This window comes from Rana temporaria (assembly GCF_905171775.1).
Source record: "Rana temporaria chromosome 4 unlocalized genomic scaffold, aRanTem1.1 chr4x, whole genome shotgun sequence".
Classification (NCBI taxonomy): domain Eukaryota; kingdom Metazoa; phylum Chordata; class Amphibia; order Anura; family Ranidae; genus Rana; species Rana temporaria.
Window position 1 is genome coordinate 348,515 of NW_024404460.1, and position 17,209 is coordinate 365,723.

General features: G+C 46.6%; 1 long non-coding RNA gene across 1 annotated transcript; it reads right to left on the minus strand.

Annotated features, from left to right (window-relative positions):
- Positions 1–5,189: 5,189 nt before the first annotated feature.
- Positions 5,190–15,280, minus strand: LOC120921823. Its single transcript, XR_005744993.1, has 2 exons — positions 14,642–15,280; positions 5,190–5,464 (listed from the first exon to the last, which is right to left on the minus strand). It is a non-coding gene; the product is annotated as an uncharacterized LOC120921823 (long non-coding RNA).
- Positions 15,281–17,209: the final 1,929 nt, after the last annotated feature.

Here is a 17,209-nt window from a genome sequence, read left to right on the forward strand (position 1 = left end):
GGATTGCTTTTCAGAGGAATGGTATTTTCTTGTTGGTTTTATGAACCCGCTCTAAAAAATCAGTTCTGATTGTACAGAAAAAGGGAGTCAGGTTTAAAAGTAACGTGTGTATACACACACACATGTACGCACATACACACACACATACACATATAAATACACACACACGAACATACAGACACACCTCTTAAAAAGTAGCTGTCTGCTAAGGGGAAGACCTGCAGCTACACGTGGAACACGGCATGAGGCTAGATTTACATAGCAGCAAGCAACTTTTTTTTGGAACATGGGGAGAAAAATGACAGATTTCTGGCCATGCTTTGAGACAAAAGGCCCCTCACTTTTAATGTATATACAAAATACGTGCATTTGAAGGGTCTATGGTCTCCACTCCTGAGGGCAACGGCAGGGTCCAGGGGGGGGGGGCAACAGGGCAGTTGCCCCCCCGAGACAATCATGTCACATTGGCTTTTAAAATTTTTTTTTTTTTTTTTTAGCATTTTTTTTTTAAACTGCTTTGCGGTGCCTGCAGCTATCGCTGCCGAGTCTCTCACTCTCTCTCTCATCACCAGGGCCGGACTGGCCCAGCCCGGTAGGCTGCCTGTCCTGAGGCTGCTTTGAGCTGTAGCTGACTGCAGCGCTCCCCCTCTCTCCTGCGTGTATGACACCGGGCATCTCTCGCTGTGTGTGAGAGCTGGGTCTGTGTTCGGCTGTGCTGCCTGTGCTAGACCTGCTCGTGTGATAGTAGATGGAGATGGAACACTGATTGAATCAGTGTTTTTTCCATCACACAAGCCCGTCTAAGGGGGGGCCTTGCTAGAGCACACTTCCCTGCCGAACACAGACCTACAGCTCCTGTTTGTTCCATGACACACGTCGGGAGAGGAGATACCTGCTGTGTGTGATCGAGGCAATGCCATGGTGAGTGCCATGCACAGTAGGGCTTCATTCATATACAAAGTGGGGCTGCATTCATATACAAAAGTGGGGCTGCATTTATATACAAAGTGGAGCTGCATTCATATACAAAAGTGGGGCTGCATTCATATACAAAAGTGGGGCTGCATTTATATACAAAAGTGGGGCTGCATTCATAGACAAAAGTGGGACTGCATTTATATACAAAAGTGGGACTGCATTTATATACAAAAGGGGGACTGAATTTATATACAAAAGTGGGACTGAATTTATATACAAAAGTGGGGCTGCATTTATATACAAAAGTGGGGCTGCATTTATATACAAAAGTGGGACTGAATTAATATACAAAAGTGGAAATGAATTTATATACAAAAGTGGGACTGCATTCATATACAAAAGTGGCACTGCATTTATATACAAAAGTGGGACTGAATTTATTTACAAAAGTGGGACTGCATTCATATACAAAAGTGGGGCTGTATTTATATACAAAAGTGGGACTGAATTTATTTACAAAAGTGGGACTGCATTCATATACAAAAGTGGGGCTGTATTTATATACAAAAGTGGGACTGCATTCATATACAAAAGTGGGGCTGCGTTCATATATACAGTGGGCTGCATTCATATGTACAGTGAGGCTGCAATGATGGGCACTGATGAGGCTGCATTGATCTCTTGTACCATGTCTTCGGTCTCTGACCATCTCTTGTACCATGTCTGCAGTCTCTGACCATCTCCTGTATCATGTCTGCAGTCTCTGACCATCCCTTGTACCATGTCTGCAGTCTCTGACCATCCCTTGTACCATGTCTGCAGTCTCTGACCATCTCCTGTATCATGTCTGCAGTCTCTGACCATCCCTTGTACCATGTCTGCAGTCTCTGACCATCTCTTGTACCATGTCTGCAGTCTCTGACCATCTCTTGTACCATGTCTGCAGTCTCTGACCATCTCTTGTACCATGTCTGCAGTCTCTGACCATCCCTTGTACCATGTCTGCAGTCTCTGACCATCCCTTGTACCATGTCTGCAGTCTCTGACCATCTCTTGTACCATGTCTGCAGTCTCTGACCATCTCTTGTACCATGTCTGCAGTCTCTGACCATCTCTTGTACCATGTCTGCAGTCTCTGACCATCTCTTGTACCATGTTTGCAGTCTCTGACCATCCCTTGTACCATGTCTGCAGTCTCTGACCATCTCTTGTACCATGTCTGCAGTCTCTAACCATCCCTTGTACCATGTCTGCAATCTCTGAACATCTCTTGTACCATGTCTACAGTCTCTGACCATCTCTTGTACCATGTCTGCAGTCTCTGACCATCCCTTGTACCACGTCTGCAGTCTCTGACCATCTCTTGTACCATGTCTGCAGTCCCTGACAATCGTCTACAAACTATGGGATAGATTTATGGCATTTATATTTAAATATTTTTTACTAGTAATGGCGGCGATCATTGATTTTTTAGCGGTACTGCAACATTGCAGTGGACACACCGGCCACCTAATTGATTTCCTCACTCTCTGACTAAGGTCCATGAATAAAGAAATGATCTGGTAGGAGATCAGTGGACCCATTTACTAGTTACCTTAAAGGGGTATTGTAAGATCCTCAGAGACAAAGCTGCCTGATGTGGGCGGAGTCCTGGTTTAGGGGAACCAATCAGCTCATGTCTAGTAATAATCTTTGTATTTCTATTTTAGTAGATGGACGGGAGATGAGGAAAACCTCAGAGGATTGTCTCACTTTGTCTCCAGACTGTAAAGTAAAAGATGAGGACATCACACAGTATAGTCCAGGAGAAAACCCGACTACCTCAAATGTCCATCCGACACCACACAGTGTAGATGGACCATCGTATTCCTCTTATCCTGAGGAACCTCAGACTGTGCGGGACGGTGCCGGACCATCGTATTCCTCTTATCCTGAGGAACCTCAGACTGTGCGGGACGGTGCCGGACCATCGTATTCCTCTTATCCTGAGGAACCTCAGACTGTGCGGGACGGTGCCGGACCATCGTATTCCTCTTATCCTGAGGAACCTCAGACTGTGCGGGACGGTGCCAGATCATCGTATTCCTCTTATCCTGAGGAACCTCAGACTGTGCGGGACGGTGCCGGACCATCGTATTCCTCTTATCCTGAGGAACCTCAGACTGTGCGGGACGGTGCCGGACCATCGTATTCCTCTTATCCTGAGGAACCTCAGACTGTGAGGGATGGTGCCGGACCATCGTATTCCTCTTATCCTGAGGAACCTCAGACTGTGCGGGACGGTGCCGGACCATCATATTCCTCTTATCCTGAGGAACCTCAGACTGTGAGGGACGGTGCCGTCCTTCCAACAAATAAGAGACTTTCCTGTACTGAGTGTGGGAAGTGTTTCCGTTTTCAATCCGAACTTTCCAGACATCAGAGATCTCACACGGGGGAGAAGCCGTATTCCTGTCCTGAGTGCGGAAAATGTTTTTCAAAGAAGTCCAATCTTTCCAAACATCAGAGATCTCACACAGGGGAGAAGCCGTATTCCTGTCCTGAGTGCGGGAAATGTTTTTCAGAGAAGTCCTATCTTTCCACACATCAGAGATCTCACACGGGGGAGATGCCGTATTCCTGTCCTGAGTGCGGGAAATGTTTTTCAGAGAAGTCCCATCTTTCCACACATCAGAGATCTCACACGGGGGAGAAGCCGTATTCCTGTCCTGATTGTGGGAAATGTTTTTCAGTGAAGTCCAATCTTTCCAGACATCAGAGATCTCACACGGGGGAGAAGCCGTATTCCTGTCCTGAGTGCGGGAAATGTTTTTTAAAGAAGTTTTATCTTTCCACACATCAGAGATCTCACACGGGAGAGAAGCCGTATTCCTGTCCTGAGTGTGGGAAATGTTTTTCACAGATTTCCAATCTTTCCACACATCAGAGATCTCACACGGGGGAGAAGCCGTATTCTTGTCCTGAGTGTGGGAAATGTTTTTCATATAAGTCCGATCTTTACACACATCAGAGATCTCACACGGGGGAGAAGCCGTATTTCTGTCCTGAGTGTGGGAAATGTTTTTCACATAAGTCCCATCTTTCCACACATCAGAGATGTCACACAGGGGAGAAGCCGTATTCCTGTCCTGAGTGTGGGAAATGTTTTTCACAGATATCCAATCTTTCCAAACATCGGAGATCTCACACGGGGGAGAAGCAGTATTCCTGTCCTGAGTGTGGGAAATGTTTTTCAGATAGGTCCAATCTTTCCAAACATTGGAGATCTCACACGGGAGAGAAGCCGTATTTCTGTCCTGAGTGAGGGAATTGCTCCTCACAGAAGTCCTGTCTACCTGTACATCAGGGATCCCACACAACCCTTGAGGTGTATTAGTAAGTGTGGGAAATGTCTCGGCTCGCTGAGCCGCTGCAGGAACAGGAACATGTAACATCTTCCCGAAGGTGAACTTATCCTTTAACCCTTTCACTACCAGGGACGGTTTTGTATTCTATTTGCCCACATTCAACACCCCTTCAATACTGGGCACTTTTACCCCCTTGCTTCCCCAGGCCAATTTTCAGCTCTCTCACACTTGTCATACAACACTGTACCCAAATAATCTTTTTATCCTTTCCCCTCCAAATAGAGCTTTCTTTTGGTGGTATTTGATCACTTCTGGGGTTTTATTTGTTGTGCTGCAAATAAAAAAAGACAGAAAATGTTAAAAAAATAAAGTTTTTCTTTGTTTCTGTTAAGAAAAATTGTAAATATACCTTGTGTTATTAGGTTATAATTGTGTGTGTGTTTTTTTGTTTTTATTTCTAGCCTGGGTATTCCCGATAGGCTTTGTTGATGTAATATAATCTTTAAAAGCTTAATAAAAAGAATAATAAAAAATGCTGTAAATAAGTCAGATTTCTATTTCACTGGTGGGCACTGACTGGCATCCCTGGTGGTCACTGATTGGCATGGCTGGTGGTCACTGATTGGCATCTCTGGTGGGCACTGATTAGCATCACTGGTGGTCACTGATTAGCATGCCTGTGGGCACTGGTGGTCATAACTGGCGATCATCACTGGCGATTGGCCTGTACTGATAATCAATGCTGAATATCAGTGCAGATCCCTCCTGTCAGGAGAGACACTGATTGACTCTCCTCTACTCACACTGTTTTGGACCCGAGCCAAGTGCACGGAGTGTCTGATATCTGCTTCCTGAGCCAAATTAGATAAGAAGCGTTTGTACAAACTAACGAACTAAAGTAAATAATCTACACTCAGACTTGTGTCTCAGGGTGAAGACCGTTACTTCTGCTTTTTATTGTAAGCCGTGTGTTTTTATATGGATTACAAGTACATTCAAGAGCGCATGACCGAACACACGATCATGCTCATTAATATTCATTAATATTCAACATTCTCATTAATATGTAATATTATTCTTGTGACGTCCTGGCGTCTGGCATCTGTCTGGTTCTGTGGTTCTTAGGGACTTTCAGCTGTCCTAAAATAGTTGTTTTTTGCAGACTGAGTTCCTGTTCTGATAAACCATGTGATGCATCTCTGAAATACAACATTATATTAGCAAAGGGGTAAATTATGCATTACGATTATATGTGATTATTCCTATAGCAATCAATAACCTATTTGCATACGTTATATATATATATAATCATATGTGATATAAAGCATGTGTTTGTGCATTGAAATAGGCATTTCATTATCTTAGTTTGACTATTTTTATCACATCCACTACAGCACCCCCCTTGAAATGTCTATTTTAATCTATTTTAATCTGTCCCTGTTTTAATCTAAGTTTCCCCACCCCAAGGCGCGCGGAGTCTAAGGTCCAGCAGGTTTTCCCCAGAGCCTCTAGTGGTGAGGATGGCTTTCGCTGCAGCTGGACCCAGGTCGCGGCCTCAAGGCTCCTACCCTATCTGTCCCTGTCATCCTGCCTATTCATGATGTGAGACTGGGAATGTCTGTAGTGGAATGTGCGGTTCTTCGTACTCATCTTCCTCGAGCCCTATGTCTTGGTTCACGAACGTAGGGATTCCTTGTTCTACTGCTTTCTCTATACATTTCTTTAAACAAGGGAGTATGCAACAAATTATCAGAGCGAGGAGAAATAGAAAGATTAGTATGGTTACTCCTATTTGGGTTAAAATTCTCTGCCACCCGTTCATCCAACTGAAGTATTGGTCCCATGGATCTGTGATGCCTGAATTTTTCTTTAGTTCAACTGACAGATTCTTCAACTTTTTAAGGGCTACAGTGACTTGGCCATTCGGGCCGGTGTTGTCTGGAATATAGGTACAGCAAGTGGTGCTGGTCATCTTGTCTATCACAGTACAAACCCCTCCTTTCTCTGCAAATATCATATCCAGAGCCATCCGGTTCTGGAAAGTCATTTGAGAGTCGGCCTCCAACTGTTCGGCTATTCCCTGGAATGCGTCTCTCGTGTAATTGACAAACCTTTGCTGATTGTAATATATATAATTTATCCAGTCTACATTTTTGCTAACAGTTATTATGGGGATTAGGGCCTCTAAACCTGCTTTTACCTGGTCTCGGGCCTTGAATTCATCAGGGACCCCCCTCGGAACTCCAATGGCATCTAAATACACATGAGGGTCAAAACTTCCCGGAAGGGCTTCCCTTTTTGTCCTCTTACCCTGTGTGTTGTGAATACCTTCCGTTAGGGTTAGGATGTGCAGAGGCATGATGGCCTTTGCAAGGGCACATTCTCCCCTCCATTGTCCTTCCAATCTGGACCTCACTTGCATGTCTCCACATATCCAATACACATCCCCCAAGGATTGACTTTGATTCTGTATTAAGTTGGCCGGGACATGACTGTAAGAAGCACAGTAACCTTTGGAGAAGTTACCTAGGTTTTTACCCCTCCCTTCATGGTGAGCATAACAAGTGTAGTTTCCAGGGTATAAGGTGATAGCTATCTTAGGTATTGAAGCACTGGTGTCTATGGGATATTCCTTTTTCCATTTTTCACATGTTAATTGGTTGGTGGAAATGTTAGCGTAGAGGCTTAGGAAGCACTCTTCCTCTTTTTTAGGTATAACTAATGGGACTGTACCCAAATGTGGCCTAGCACTACCACAGACATAGCAGTTGGTTTTATTATGTCTGCTGGCGCTATATCTCATCCATTCTAGCCAGAGATTGATTTCTGAAAGGCCGGTCTCAACCTCCATTGTATCCTTGAAGGTAGGATCTGCTATTGCAACCATGTCCTCCAGGGTCTGTACATGGGGCTTTAAGGGGTTTAGTGGGGGCGGCAGGTTCTTGATTGGCTGCCATTCATTGTTGTTGTACATATCTTCTAGACGGAAAGACCCTCTATGACCCCAGTGACCACCTCCGAACCACCACCCCAACACATACTCTCCCTTATCGGATGGGCTCGGATTCCGTATGTTTAGGACAAGTGTCATACTGGGCCCTGGCTTGGTGAGGGTAAGACGGGTTAGCAAGGGCTCCCCCTGGCTGTCTTTACTGTCATAGGCTGGCAGAGGGTTATATCCCCAGGGTGTCCCTGTGTTCCAAGCTGCTGCTCCCCAACTGTCACAATTTTTTCCCCATGACCCTTTAGTGACACATATATATCCCTCTCCGTCACCTTTTTCATACCGTTCTGACCTGCTGTCATGCTCAGGACATGGGAGTATCTTACACGGGTGGAAGTCAAACGTGGCTATATGGGTATCAGATGAATTATACCAAAAAATGACCTTCCCATCTTTCTTAGTAATGGCTGCATGCTGTGCCCCAGTCAACCCACACAGACAAAGGATATATATGATCATGATTTATCTTTATCCGTTTCCTTGGGTATGGTGACCTTCTTGCAGTGGGAGGCGTGTGTCCAGGTATTCTTCCCTGCAACTTTCACAGATGTAGCTGTTATTAGGAGGACCTGGAAGGGACCGTCATATCTTGGTTCAAGAGGGTGTTTTCGCACAAATTTCTTCACCAGAACCCAATCACCGGGGACCAGCTTGTGTGTTCCTGTATCTAACTCAGGATCTGGAATGGAAGAGAAAACCTTTGCATGGATTCGGGTTAATTCACGAGACAAAGCAGTCACATAATCAGTTAATACATCGGATTGTAACTGTAACTGTTGTGGATAATAACACCCTAATCTCGGGGCTGAACCAAACAGTATTTCATAAGGTGATAAACCATGGCTCTCTTTAGGAGTGTATCTCACACTGAACAGGGCGATGGGTAGACTATCTGGCCAGCTCATCCCTGTCTCCTGAGACATTTTCAACATTCGGGATTTTATTGTGCCATTCAATCTTTCTACCTTCCCACTGCTCTGAGGGTGATACGGGGTGTGGAAAGCAAGTGTGACCCCTAGGGCTGTCCATATTTCTTTGGTTAACGAGGCCGTGAAAGCCGGCCCCTGATCACTCTCTATGACCTCTGGGACACCATATCTGCACACTATTTCCGTTAGAAGCTTCTTGGCTGTGGTCTTCGCTGTTCAGTTGGTCACAGGGAACGCTTCCGGCCAGGAACTGAACATATCAACGATTACTAGAGCGTATTCATACCGGCCACTCTTCGGCATCTGAATATGATCAATCTGTATTCGTTGAAAGGGATATTGAGCTTTAGCTAGATGTTTCATGGGTGTCTTTTCCGTTCTGCCTGGGTTGCACTTGGCACAAATGACGCATGACTTACAGAAGTTGTTGGTAAGTGGGGTAATTCCTGGGGCCAGGTAGTATTTATTGATCAAAGCATTCATCAAGGTCTTCGACAGGTGAGAAGCACCATGAGCCCACTGCACCACAGCTGGGAACATGGACCGTGGTAAACATGGTCTCTTATTCACTTCCATGAGTCCATCCTTCAATATGGCTCCCTTCTTCGTCCATGTTCCTTTTTCCTCTTCACTTGCTGCCTCTTGCATTTCCTTCAAGCGTGCCCAATCCACAGGAGGGTTCTGCAAGATCATGGTGGCTTGTACTGTCTCTTGTGTTGGAATGTTTTGGACGTCCACTCTGCGTACAACTTCTCGCACACCTTTCGCGGCATGTTTTGCTGCAGTGTCCGCCAAGTGATTACCTTGTGCTTCTTGAGTGTTCAGTCTGCCATGTGCCTTTACCTTGAGAACTGCCACTTGGGTAGGAAGTAGCAGAGCATCAATCAGGTCCCTGACTGCTGCGCTGTGTTTTATAGGTGTACCCACTGCTGTCAGAAAACCCCTATTCTTCCACAGGACACCATAGTCACAGGCCACTCCAAGAGCGTATCTTGAGTCCGTATAAATGTTAGCCTTCTTCCCTTCCGCCAGCTTGCATGCCATGATTAGGGCCTGAAGTTCTGCTTCTTGTGCGGACTTAGAGGGGGGCAATGCAGAGGCATGGAGGATTGTGTCTCTGGTAGTGACAGCATATCCTGTGTGGTACCTCCCTTCATGATCTGCATATCTTGATCCATCAACATAGATAGTCAGGTCAGGGTCGTCCAGAGGCACTCTGCTAACTGTTGGCAGGTGTGTAGTTTCCATCTTCATGATTTCAAGACAGTCGTGAGAGATATCGTAAGGGTCGTATCCCCCCTCGAAAAGCGGGAGCAGAGTGGACGGGTTGAGGGTGTTACATCTGAGGAGGGATATATTGTCCGGGAGGAGCAAAGTGCATTGTAGTCTGAGATGTCTTGCTGCTGACATATGTTTTGGTTGTACTTGGTTTAGCACGGCTGATATGTCATGCGGAGCTAGAAGGATGAGGAAGTGGCCCAACACGAGATCTGCAGTTTTGTCCAGAAGGGCTTGGGCTGCGAAAACAGCTCTGAGGCAGGAGGGTGCCCCCCTAGCTACTGGATCCAATCGACAGGAATAGTACCCGATAGGTCTAAGTCTGTTGTCACAAGATTGGGCCAGTACTCCTGTGGCGTGTCCTTCTCTCTCTGAGACAAATAGCTTGAAGCTCTTTTCATAGTCTGGTATGCCAAGGGCAGGGGCCGACGACAGGATCTGTTTCAGAATTTCAAAGTTTGTAAGGGCCTCTGGTGGCAGAGTGAAAGGATCAGTCTTTAGAGCATCATAGAGTGGTTGCATTAGCAGAGATGCTTCTGGAATCCATGAACGACAATAAGATATTAGGCCCAGAAAAGCATGGAGAGACTTGTGGCCAACTGGCACCGGAATTGCTTTGATCACAGCTATTCGTTCTTGAGTAAGATGTCTTACGCCTTGTGAGATACAATGTCCAAGGAAGACCACTGTTTGCTTGCACCACTGGATCTTCTGTTTTGATGCTTTACAGCCTTGTTCAGCCAGGTAACAAAGAAGGTCTTCAGAGTGGGTGGCAGCCTCATTTTGGGTATCTGCGCAAAGCAAGAGGTCATCCACATATTCGAGAAGCACAACGTCTGGGTGGAGTTTGATCCACGTGTCCAGAATGAATTTCATTGCCTTGGAGAATTGGGACGGGGAGTTCTGGGCACCTTGCGGCATTACAGTCCAGGTGTAGCTTTTCCTTTCGTGGATGAAACTGAATAAGAATTGACAACGCGGGTCTAGGGGGACACTGAAGTAGGCGTTCGCTAGGTCCACCACAGTAAAGTACTTGGCCGTGGGTGGTATTCCTGCCAGCAAGGTGTGTGGGTTGGGTACGATGGGTGTCTCCAGTATGGTGGCTTCATTCACTGCTCGCAGGTCCTGCACCATGCGATATTTCACAGGTTCTCCTTTTGGGGTTTTCTTCTTGACTGGGAAGAGTGGGGTGTTGCAGGGGCTTGTGCAGGGTATAAGAGCCCCATTCTGGAGGAGGGCCTCTATCTGGCGAGTGATTGCTGCTGACACGGAGGGCTTGAGGGGGTATTGGGGTTTTCTGGGGAAAGGGGCACCAGGCTTCATTCTGACCATGACAGGCGGGACTTTTAGATGACCGATGTCTTCTGGGCCTGTAGACCACAGGCAGGAAGGTATTCGGGTTAAAACCTCTTCCGGAATTCCAGTCTTGTCTTCTACGTTTAGGGACAGCAAGAGCGGAATGGAGCATAATGCTGACGTGTCTTCATCAGTCAGTGGTGAGGTTACTCGGATACCACCATCAGGTTGGAAGGAGATTGAGGCCTGGAGTCTGGATAAGACGTCAGCCCCTAGTAAGTTCAAGGGACAGGTGTCGGAAACCACAAATCTTGTTAGCAGGTCAGGGATGTTGCCAACTTGTAGGGGGCGGGTTAGAGGACTTTTTCGGGGTGTTCCATCCACTCCAACGCACGTGATGTCATTGTCAGATAGGAAGGAGATATCGGGTAATTCTTTCGTTCGAATAACAGACCGGGCAGCACCTGTGTCGCAAATGAACTGTGTGGGCCGGCCCTCGATGCTGAGTGTTATCTTGGCTAGAGGTCCCCCTGAATCTTTGTGTGTTGCGATCATGGTTGGAGTGTATGACACAGGCTTGCCGAATTCCTATGGATCCATATGGCCAAACAGAGGAGGAGGAGGCCAATCATTGGGTGCTGAGTTGGGATTCCCCTGGACGTTTTGTCCTTGGTGTTGAGCATCTCCTCTTCTTTGGTCCCCTTGATCGGGCTGTCTTCGATCGGATCTCCACGGGCTTCGGCATTGTCTCCGAAAATGTCCGGGCTTTCCACAGTTGTAACAGCAGGCTCGCGGGTTTCGTGTTTGTGGTGGCGGGTATGGTGTGTCAGAAGTCAACATGAGAGGGACTGCCTTCCTATTACCCTGTGAGGACTCTATGCCCTTTGCTACCAGTAGTAGAGTGTCAAGAGGTAACACTCTGTACTCTGGCCGAGATAGTAGCAGGCCTTTCCGGATTGTGTCCCTGAGGCCTGTTACAAATGCAGAGGATAGCATCTGCGTATGTGCCTTGTTTTGTGTGCTGAATCCCAAATCGGTGAACACCTGTAACATCCTAGTATGGAATTTCTCAACTGATTCAGCCTTATCTTGTGTAATGTCTTGGATGTTTGTTGCTTGGTCTGCCAGGCGGTCACGTGCCCACTGTTGTAACTGCGTCACAAACTCACATCCCGAACCATATGTATTGTCAGGGATGCCACTGTCCACTTTGAAACACCTTAGCATTACTGGCCAGTAAGCATCCCCTGCTTTGATTTCACAGAGACTTACCAGGTCCCGCCAGGCACAGGAGTATGCCTTCTGGATCTGGGCAACTCTTCTGTAAAATGGCATGGGCTGTTTTTCAGGATCTGGTAGACTGGTTACAAGGGATGATGCTTGTTGAGGGCTAAAGGTCACATACATCAGGGGTGCGCCTAGTGGTGCAGGTGGCATTTCCCCCCTTGGTATGTGAGGTTGTGACCCACTGGGTGGAAGTCTCCAGTAATTTCCCTGTTGTGATGGTTGGAGAGGTAGTCCCCTGTTTTGTGGGGGGGGGCCATACTGTATGGTGTCATGTGAATCACCTGTGGGTCCTCCTGAGACATTCGCCGTGTCCTCAGAGAACGGTTGTGAATGAGGAGGGGAATACAATGGGAGTGAGAACCTAGCACCAACCCTGGTTGCTTGCGCTGCTCCCCACAGGCCTGCGGATGTAGGCCGTGCTGCTGTGGAAGTGGGATGGAGATGTGAGGATGTCACTCGGTCAGATTCCATACAGAATTCATGCAGCGCCCTGTGAGGTGACTGAAGGGGGGGATGTACTGGTTCATGGCCCTGGTATGGAAGTGTAGTTGTCTTGGTGTTCACATCCGACAGGCCTCCAGACACTATAATCTGAGCTGGGCCCTGGTCTTCATGACTGGCTGAACTGGGAGTGGTACCAGTTGGAGCGACGCCCCCCTTGGTCACTGACGCTTCTTGGTGCTCAGGTGAGTGGCAGTGACTATCAATGCTTTCCTCTGCCTCATCCTCATCATCTTCTAACATCATTAATGGGTTAACACCTTCCTTGTAATATGCTCCGGTCTGATCTAACACTGGGCATATAGGTATGGGTGTACCAATATGGCCGTCACAGGAAGCAGTCATGGGGAGTCTTCCTGTGTCACCAGTGTTGGGTGTTGCAAGATGGCCACTGCCCTTGGGAGGTGCCATGGGTGCTGAAGGAGGTGGTACCTTGGGACGGTGCCTGGTGGGAGGATCAAGTGAGGGGGCGGTTGCTGAGGGGCAGGGTTTCCTGTCCTGTGCTCGGACGCCATTATAGGGTGGTGGCCGTCCAGACTCAAATGTACATTCTGGTTTATGATACACATATACAATATATCCATGTTGGTTTGTCTCTTGCTCTGACCACCCCTCTACTTGGACAGCTTGCGATACTCTGTACCAGGCTTCAGCTGTAGCTAATAAGCCATGATCAGACAATAGACCTTTTTTCCGTTTTAACAACACCCTCCATTCTTCTGCCTGCAACCTCCCACCCATGTGCATGTTGATGTCACATACTTTTGCAAGTTCATTTATCCTCTTAACTGCTGTTTTTCCCTCCCTCTCTAAAACCAAGCTGTAAGCTAAGCTGCCTTCCCTCGGCTTTTCTAACTTCTGTCCCATTGCTATTTAATGGAGGGATACACGTTCAGATCTCTGGATTTTGTATTACAAGGCTGTCTAGGACACAAGTTTGAAGTTTTGGCTGCGTGCTCTTTTGAGATCTTTCTGCGCTGTCACTTCCTCTTTTTTAAAAGTACACTTTCTCCTTTTTTTTTTTTTTTTTAAATCGAAAGTGTCAGCCTGCTGCAGACAGACGAGCTTAAACAATACAGCAGTTAAATACAGTGCGTTCCTTTAAATGTCATTTACGTCTCCCAGAGGCAAACCCAAACTTCTGACTCTGTCCTTTTCACCCTCCTCACACTTTTCTGGCTGTTCTGGCTGGAGTGGGCACCTAATAGGTAAGTATCCCCTCTCTCTAGCTTCACCTTCTATTGCTGGTAATGATGCCCCGACTACAATTCTGACTGGGTAGTGCACGTTTAATCTGAACACCAACACATCTGGAAAATCTACCAACAAAGGTTTCAGGCCAAGAATTTCTTCCCTGTATCCTGGGGTTATCACTTTCACCAACCCCCAACCCTCTGAATGAATTCCTAACAGTAGCCCACAGACACATTCAGGACATGACATCCCTGGCTCATGTGATTAAAAGATGAGACCTCAGAACAACGTCACAGGATTTTCCCTGCACACCTTTGTGCACACCTGTGCAGTAGTACCTGATACCCTGAGCTGTGCGCACCTTCTCAGGTATTCCTTACAACAACCCTGAGAGAAGTTTGACCACGTTATCACAGCCAGTTATCGCATCTGTGACTCTATTCCTTTCTGCCTGTCTCATCCAAACATCAGAGGCCAGCACATATAACAAAACACCAAGATATGTGACAACCGCAGTGAAATATAGGATTATTAGTCCTCACGGGATCCCCACGCAACTATGCGTTCTCCTGACGCCCCCTCCTGGTCATCCGTGCTTCACAGCACAATTATTTATTCCCCCAGGAGGAGTTTGACCACGTCAAATCTCATCCGTGATTATATAATTAATCCCCTTATTCCCAACAGCCGTCCCAAGCTTGACAGAACAAAACAAAAACAACAGGAAACAAAATACAGGCTGCAGATACCAATGCAGGTTCTTATAAATGACCCTCGGGCAAGCTATATTATCTGCCTGCTTTGCTGATCGAGGGCAAGCCGACACGGGAACAGGAACTAACCAACCACGGGCGGGATGAACAGTAGACAAATTAAAAGTGTCTTACCGTTCTCAGAGGTGATCAGTCTCTGCACCCGTCCGCATTGGTCTCCGTCCCAGTCCCCTCTCGATCGGCTTGGCCCGAATCAGGAAGCCCGAAGGCCCACGATGGGCGTCAATTGTTTTGGACCCGAGCCAAGTGCACGGAGTGTCTGATATCTGCTTCCTGAGCCAAATTAGATAAGAAGCGTTTGTACAAACTAACGAACTAAAGTAAATAATCTACACTCAGACTTGTGTCTCAGGGTGAAGACCGTTACTTCTGCTTTTTATTGTAAGCCGTGTGTTTTTATATGGATTACAAGTACATTCAAGAGCGCATGACCGAACACACGATCATGCTCATTAATATTCATTAATATTCAACATTCTCATTAATATGTAATATTATTCTTGTGACGTCCTGGCGTCTGGCATCTGTCTGGTTCTGTGGTTCTTAGGGACTTTCAGCTGTCCTAAAATAGTTGTTTTTTGCAGACTGAGTTCCTGTTCTGATAAACCATGTGATGCATCTCTGAAATACAACATTATATTAGCAAAGGGGTAAATTATGCATTACGATTATATGTGATTATTCCTATAGCAATCAATAACCTATTTGCATACGTTATATATATATATAATCATATGTGATATAAAGCATGTGTTTGTGCATTGAAATAGGCATTTCATTATCTTAGTTTGACTATTTTTATCACATCCACTACAACACCAGCATGAATAAAAGAAAGCTGATAACTGGCACTTTCTGGTTATGATGTGATTAGCTTTGATTGGACACAGCTGATCACATGGTGAAGAGCCAACGTCTTATGCTGCATACACACGATTGGAAATTCTGACAGGAAATCTTCGATGTGAGCTTTTGGTTGGAAACTGTGACCGTGTTTATACTCCATCGGACATTTGCTGTCGGAATTTCCGCCAACAAAAGATTGAGAGCAGGTTCTCAATTTTTCCGACGGAAAAAGTTCTTGTCGGAAATTCTGATCGTCTGTATGCAATTCTGACGCGCAAAATAAAACACGCATGCTCAGAGTCAAGCAAAAGAGCCGAACTGCCTAATGAACTTCATTGATTTTGGCTCATCGTACGTCTTATACGTCACCGCGTTCTTGACATTTGGAATTTCCGACAAGATTTGTGTGACCGTGTGTATGCAACACAAGTTTGAGCCAACATTCCGTCGTAAAAAAAAAATCCACGGTTTTCTTGTCGGAATTTCCGATCGTGTGTACAGGGCATTACTGAGACTGGAGATGCGGTTTGTCAGAGCGACACACAACACCAACGATCGCCCTGCGCCCGAGCGGCTTATTCTTCTGGATGTCATGTGACATCCAATCAGGATAATGGAACCCCGTCTGGCCGTCATTCTGCTATAGGCCGGGTGGGAAGATGTTAAAGAATCATTTTAGGCCTGAACATTATATAAAACCCCCAAAACGCAATATATTTTTTGAAAGAAGACACCCTAGAGCAGTGATGGCGAACCTTGGCACCCCAGATGTTTTGGAACTACATTTCCCATGATGCTGAACTACACTGCAGCTACTAGCTAGGCCTTAAAGGTTTTTCGCCACTAGGGATGAGCTTCAAGTTCGAGTTGAACTCATGTTCGATTTGAACATCGTCTGTTCGGTTGTTCACCGAATTGCAAACATTGTGGGCCATTATCGGCCAAATTTGAGTGGCGCATCACGGCCCATGCATTGCTGGCTGATCGCAGTGCATTGCTGGCTGATGATTGGCCAAGCATGCACTATGACCCAAATGCTTTGGCCAATCACAGTGCGGTAAGAACAGAGACGTCCTAGTGACGTCCTAGTGACGTCAGTGGGAGCAATGCACGCCGGGAAATTCCCCGGACGGCGCATGCGCATTTAAATCGGCGCGGGAACGCGCCTGATTTAAATAGTACACTCCCCCTAGCCGCGGAATTTGAATTCCGCCAGGGGATTTAGGATCCGCCGCCGCAAGTTTAGAGGTAAGTGGTTTGTGAATTAGCCACTTGCCTCTCAAACTTGCGGGAGCGGATCTTAAATCACGTAGATCGAGCGGATCTATAGATCCGCTGATCTACGTGAATCTGGCCCCTTATGTCTAAGTTACCCTGTGCCAGGATGGGTGACTGAGAAAATATGTCTTGGATTACTTAAAATGGGACAGTAATATTTCTCCACAATATCTGCCAGGATAGATGTAAAGACTATTCTTAGTTGTTAATTCTGAACAACATGCTAATTGAAAGAGCTGATCACATTGGCCTCTGTACAATGTAGGAGACGAGCCGACACTGGCTACTGGAAGCTCCTGCTATTGTGTGAAGATGTCCTTGTACTTATGATAATGTGTATTGTATAGCCGGTGAGCGAGGAGATGTGACGTCTACCCTAAGGCCCCATACACACGACCGAACCGCGGACCAGTTTCAGCAGACATGTTCGGTCGTGTGTAGGCCCGAGCGGACCATTTTCGGGCGGATCGGACAGGTTTCCAGCGGACAACTGTTTCCTGAACTTGCTTTAAAACAGTCCAGTGGAAACCTGTCAGCCCAGACATGTACGGTCGTCTG